Raw genomic sequence first — 5,588 nt, 5'->3', positions numbered from 1 at the left:
ATCAATGACAGCTAAAGAACAAATATTTTTTTTGTATGTCTCATAGTTAAAGAAAAATCTCTCTTATTTTCCTTTGCTCTTACATACACTCTTGCTACTCACATAGAAAATGAAGGATAAAACAAGAACCCATAAAAGAAAGTCCTTAATGATTCTCTTTTGATCTCTACTCCTCTTTATAAGAACTTCAAAGCTCTTTATTGAATATGCTAATTGATGAATATATCATCTTCTATTCACGCCTCCACTTATAATGAGATATCTTTATTGTTTTGTTCAATATTTGTAGAGAGTTTAGTTCAGTTGTCATTTAATGTCATCGAAAGCAACCCCACCCCCCCCCCCCCCCCCCCCCACTCCTTTATGGTCATAAAACTCATGTAGTTTCAATGTGGGATTCTTCTCTTAAGAAACCATGCTGAATAGGAAAGAGGCAATATCTATAGGACAATTGGATTCAATTACAGTAATCTATCTGGGATATCTTTTGGTTTTGTTCTGAATTTGTGGCTTCATGGAAGTAGCATCATATTGCTTGGTAACTTTGGATTTGGGACTTGTGTGGTAATTCGAGAAAAGGGACTCTTCATAACCACCAACTATTACACGTTAAAAGGAATCACGCACAACTTGATATTTATATATAAAAGTGGTTTCATACTAGGGATGTAGACCCCAATCAAGCCAACTGGGCCACTCATACAATTAAATCAAGATACATAGGATCGATCTTAGGGATGACAATTTTTTCCCGCCCCGCAAAGGTGGTGGGGCGGGGATGGGGCAAGATTTTATCCTCGCCCTGCCGCTCCCCATCCCCGCCCCGCCCTGCCCCGCCTCGCCCCGCGTTGCTAAGGGTTATAATTATAAGTTTTTCATACTCTAAAACTCTACTATTTAAACAAACATATCAATATTAGCTTATTTTATTCTACCAAATGTGGTTCTCTGCCTTTATTTTGTTATGTGTTATACTATGAGATTTTTTATTTATTTATTTTTATTTTTTATGATTGTTTTGTTAAACACTTAGATATATTATTCCATTTTTTCCAAAAATTAATTTGATTTGATGGGATAAATTTAGTTATAATTTCAAGTATATTTTTATTAATGAAATATGTTTCATTAAAAAAATTGTACTAATTGTAGGGCAAATTAACAAAAAGTAGAGTTTTACTGGGTGGAGCGAGGTTTCGCGGGGCCCAAAAGGGCGGGGATGGGGTGAGAAAGTTTTTCCCATCATGCGGGGTGAGGCGGGGCGGGGATGGGGTAAGACAAAACCATGCGGGGTGGGGACGACTGCCCCATCCTTCGGCCCCGCCCCGCTCCATTGACATCCCTAATCGATCCCAACCCCTCCCAAGTCCCAAACAAAAATTAAAAATAAAAGAAAGAAAAAATTTTGACAGGAGCTTGTTTTGGTATCACCAAGGTCATATAATATATAGTTTTGAAAGCCAAATTTGTTGAATTCTAAGCAGAGTTTTTTTAAGGTTTTGTTACTTAATCAAAATTAGCATTAGAAGAGGATACATCAGAGATAAATTTTGGCCAAAATATCAGGAATAAGTTCAACTAGAAGAAAAATCAGAAATAGAGTCTTCATCCAATAGAATCATCTTCGACTTATACTATTTAGCTTGGTTGATGGACCTTTTGACTCAGCAAGTCCTCCTTGCCTTCCAACATCCCACCCCCACCCCCCCAAAAAAAAACAATTCATGGTTAACCAATTCTTTGGACTTACTGGAACTTGCTTGCTTCTTCTCTACCTAGTGGATATATATATATATATATATATTTTATATAACATTGAGTTGATACAGTTTTAAATGTTCAGTCATTTTTCTATCCCGCTATTCCTCTTTAACTAGATGGCCTACTTCAACCCCACCCCCAAACACTACCTAATAAGTAATTGGATGCTCCAGATAAAGCGAAAGGATACAGTTCTGCAATCGAGAAGCACTTCCGCAACCTGGTTTCCACTAAAATAAGCTAGTAGATTAAACACATTAACCTAATTATGTACTCCATAAAGAAAGAATTGCTCCAATCTTGTTCCATTAATACATAGAGTAGCTGCGCAATCACATGTAGATTGGGACATTGTTTATATGTCGCAAAAAAATATTTTGAAGTAGGTGCAGCAAGCGAAGTGAAGGTCTGAACTTGATAGAAAGAGAATGAATAACTTTCCTTCAATCCATAGTGTTATATACTTATATGTATGAGTATACTTTGTTCAGTTTGTTCTCCATTCCAAATTTTGAACCAAATTGAATTGAGAGAAAAGGGAAGAAAGATGTTTAAGTGAGAGGAGTTCAAATTGGCAGTGAAAAGGTAAACAATTTAATTTCAATTTTATTTAAATATGGATTTGATAAGGTTGGTTCAAATGCACAATCACCATTTTGAAAAGCCAATAAATTACAATTGTATATAATACAGAGACAAAACAATGGAAATCTAAATCCTAGAAATTTTAATGCCATAATGCCTTTCAATCCTCCTCCTAGCCATTATCCTTATGTAGTAATTGTAGCTAAGACCCAAGTTGTGGAAATTCAATCCAAACGTTAATGATCCAGTTACTCCTACATCATTGGATGATGCTCATGGAAAAAAATGGAAGGACAATCTGAAAGTAGGTCTTGTTTTTATTTCTCATTGCTTATTACAAGAATTATCATTGGCATGTTTGCTGTCCAATTTTCATTCATGGAAAAAAGTTTAGCAGTATATTTTCCTATGGCAAAATTTCTAGCCGAATAAAAAAAAAAAAAAAGTATCTAAGTCACCTCGAAACAAAGGCTCACAGTAACTTACAAGCATTATGGTACAAGAGAAGTGGCAATTGATCAAGGTGGGGCATCTGGGTGAAAGATTACCCAAACCCATGATATTTACAAGCAAATCAACACAAGGAGAGATGCGCAAAGCAAGCAATCCTCTTGAAATGTTTTCAACATACCTATCATAGCTAACAAATTCAAGTATTCAAAGGGGCTATGAGCTTTGCGTATCGGTACTATTTTTGAATCTTGATAGCAACTTGATACACAGCAGGCACTTTGAAAGCAAATTATGGGGCTGACTTCATTGGTGAAGGAAAATGACCTGCTCAAATCATCCACTCCTCAAGAGCCTATTGTCCTTACCACTACAAAGAAGCTATTTTAACCATGAACAAAAGGAAAAAGGATTTTGACAGATTCATCAATTTGGTAAAAGAAAAAAGAGTTTGGTTGAAGCTCTATCATGCCTAAGGCAAGTATCACAAAGCAGGAAAAGAAAAAAGAGTTCTGTTAGAAGCTCTATCGTCTAAAGAGTTTTTGTTTGCATTAGGCGAACGAAACAATCCTTTCCGACCATATATCAATGGCAAATGGTTGAAGCTCTATCATGTCTAACGACAGGTCTTATCCCCTCAAAGGAGAAGGCAGCAGCAAAGTTAATTCATGTTTCTTTCCTGTCCTGCAAAGTCAATTCATGCAAGTACGCATAAAACAAAACAAATAGAAAGAGAGAAGAAATTAGCAAGGAGTGTATAAACAAGTAAGGAGTGAAATCTTCCGTTTACACAAGTTCGAATGCTTGCTGGAATTACATAAAAACTAATTTTCCACAGAGCAACATTATTCCTTTTCATAAAAGGCTGAGAGCGCATATTCCTTGGTTGAAACAACAGCCATTAAGAACTGAACAAAGGCCGAGAGCACTAAATCCTAGCTCAAAACATCAGCAATTGAATAAAAAGCAAGGCCAAGAGAACCAAATCCTTGCTCTCAATATCAGACATTAACAAAAAGAAAAAAAGAACAACACCACCGAATTTTAAGCTCACAAACTGCAGCCACTAACAAGCTGGGTACACAAAGTTTCAGGTCATAAAATAGCACTTGTCACAATAAACAACTAAAGTTGGACGAGCTTCATCCAGGCTGCATAGCAATCATTTATTACCGAGAACAGCTAATGCTGAAGCAAGTTACGATACGATAGATTCCCCACAAGTAAAGACCATAGAATAGCTAACTTATCTACAATAGATTCCTATGTTAAAATTTCAAGCTGAACCAAAAAAATAAGTATCTAAATCATCCTGAAATGAAGGCTCACAGTAACTTATCTATGAGGCAAAGATACTGCTGCTAAGCTTATCCAATAGTTATGGTACAAGAGAAGTTGCAATTGATCAGTACACTCAAGATGGGGCATTTGAGTGAAAGAATACCCAAACCAATGATATTTACTGGCAAATCAACACAAGGAGAGATGCGCAAAGCAAGCAATCCTCTTGAAATGTTTTCAACATACCTATCATAGCTAAAAAATTCAAGTACTCTAAGGGGCTATGAGCTTTGCGTATGGGGACTATGTTCGAATCTGGATAGCAACTTGATACAGAGCAGACACTTTGAAAGCAAATTGTGTGGCTGACTTCACTGGTGACCTGATCAAATCCTCAACTACTCAAGAGCCTATGGTCCTTACCACTACAAAGAAGCTATTTTAACCATGAACAAAAGGATTTTGACAGATTCATCAATTTGGTTTAACCTTATCAACCAAGATGCAAGAGCAGTAAGGAATTGGTAGTACCATTGTCACCAACACAAAGGATAGACGTCTTACAGAGATTACAACCTAGCGATGATATGGCTAGGTCGACAGTGCTGAATTCAATCTTTGTAAAGAACAATAACCATAAACTAGTTGGACTTAAGCTATGTTCAATTGCAGCATATTAACTAATCTCCAAATTAAGAAGGCTTTTAATTAATTTCAATGGAGCCTTAAATCACCTTGATGGTAAAAAATGTTCTTAACATCTATGGAAAACAATAGACAAAATGAACAGAAAAACAAAAGCTTGATTCATTCATAACCATTAAGTTCCAACTGAGTTTGTAATACAGATTATCCATAATGATTCTAAATAAACTACAGAGTTCAAATCTTTCATCAGGGTCTATAAAATCACAAGCAGTAGAAACTTAGTCTTCGAGGAAGCAACCTACTAAGATAAATATCATTGATGGTCTCACTTGGCTTATGGCTTATGTGATGACTTTGGTTTCTTCATCTTTGGGGTATAAAATCTAGCATCCCTGCAAGTTGGGCTCTCAATTGGTTTACGTGACAACTTTGGTTTCTTCCTCTCTGATGTACAAAATCCAGCATCCCTGCAAGTTAAACTGCGAGTTAGATGGTGTACAAATAAATGACTGTACTGTTTTATTCTTCAAAGGTGCACATCAGATAGGAGGACTCCTAATGCATGCTGTGGACGACTAAATTTCTCGGTTCGAAATAAGTCAAACAAGTAAAATAGTGTCACAAATGTGAATTTGTATTGATGAATGTGTGGTACAATTCTCTGTAATTACAAAAGAGTGATCCTCTGATTCGATCTCCTTAAAAGATTTGTTGATTGGAATTGTGGTAATATGATTTTGATTTGAACACAAGATATCCTTCAATTTGGTTGAGGGATAGATCGAAGATTGTTGAAACAGAATTACAATGAATCTCTGGCTATGAGCTTGTTAGAAATCCCTTGTTCTTCACGTTCTTCGTGT

The sequence above is a fragment of the Quercus suber genome, unplaced genomic scaffold, assembly GCF_002906115.3.
Source record: "Quercus suber isolate HL8 unplaced genomic scaffold, Cork oak 2.0 scaffold_395, whole genome shotgun sequence".
Taxonomy (NCBI): Eukaryota; Viridiplantae; Streptophyta; class Magnoliopsida; order Fagales; family Fagaceae; genus Quercus; species Quercus suber.
The sequence above is the reverse complement of the archived record's forward strand: the minus strand, read 5'-3'. Positions refer to the sequence as shown.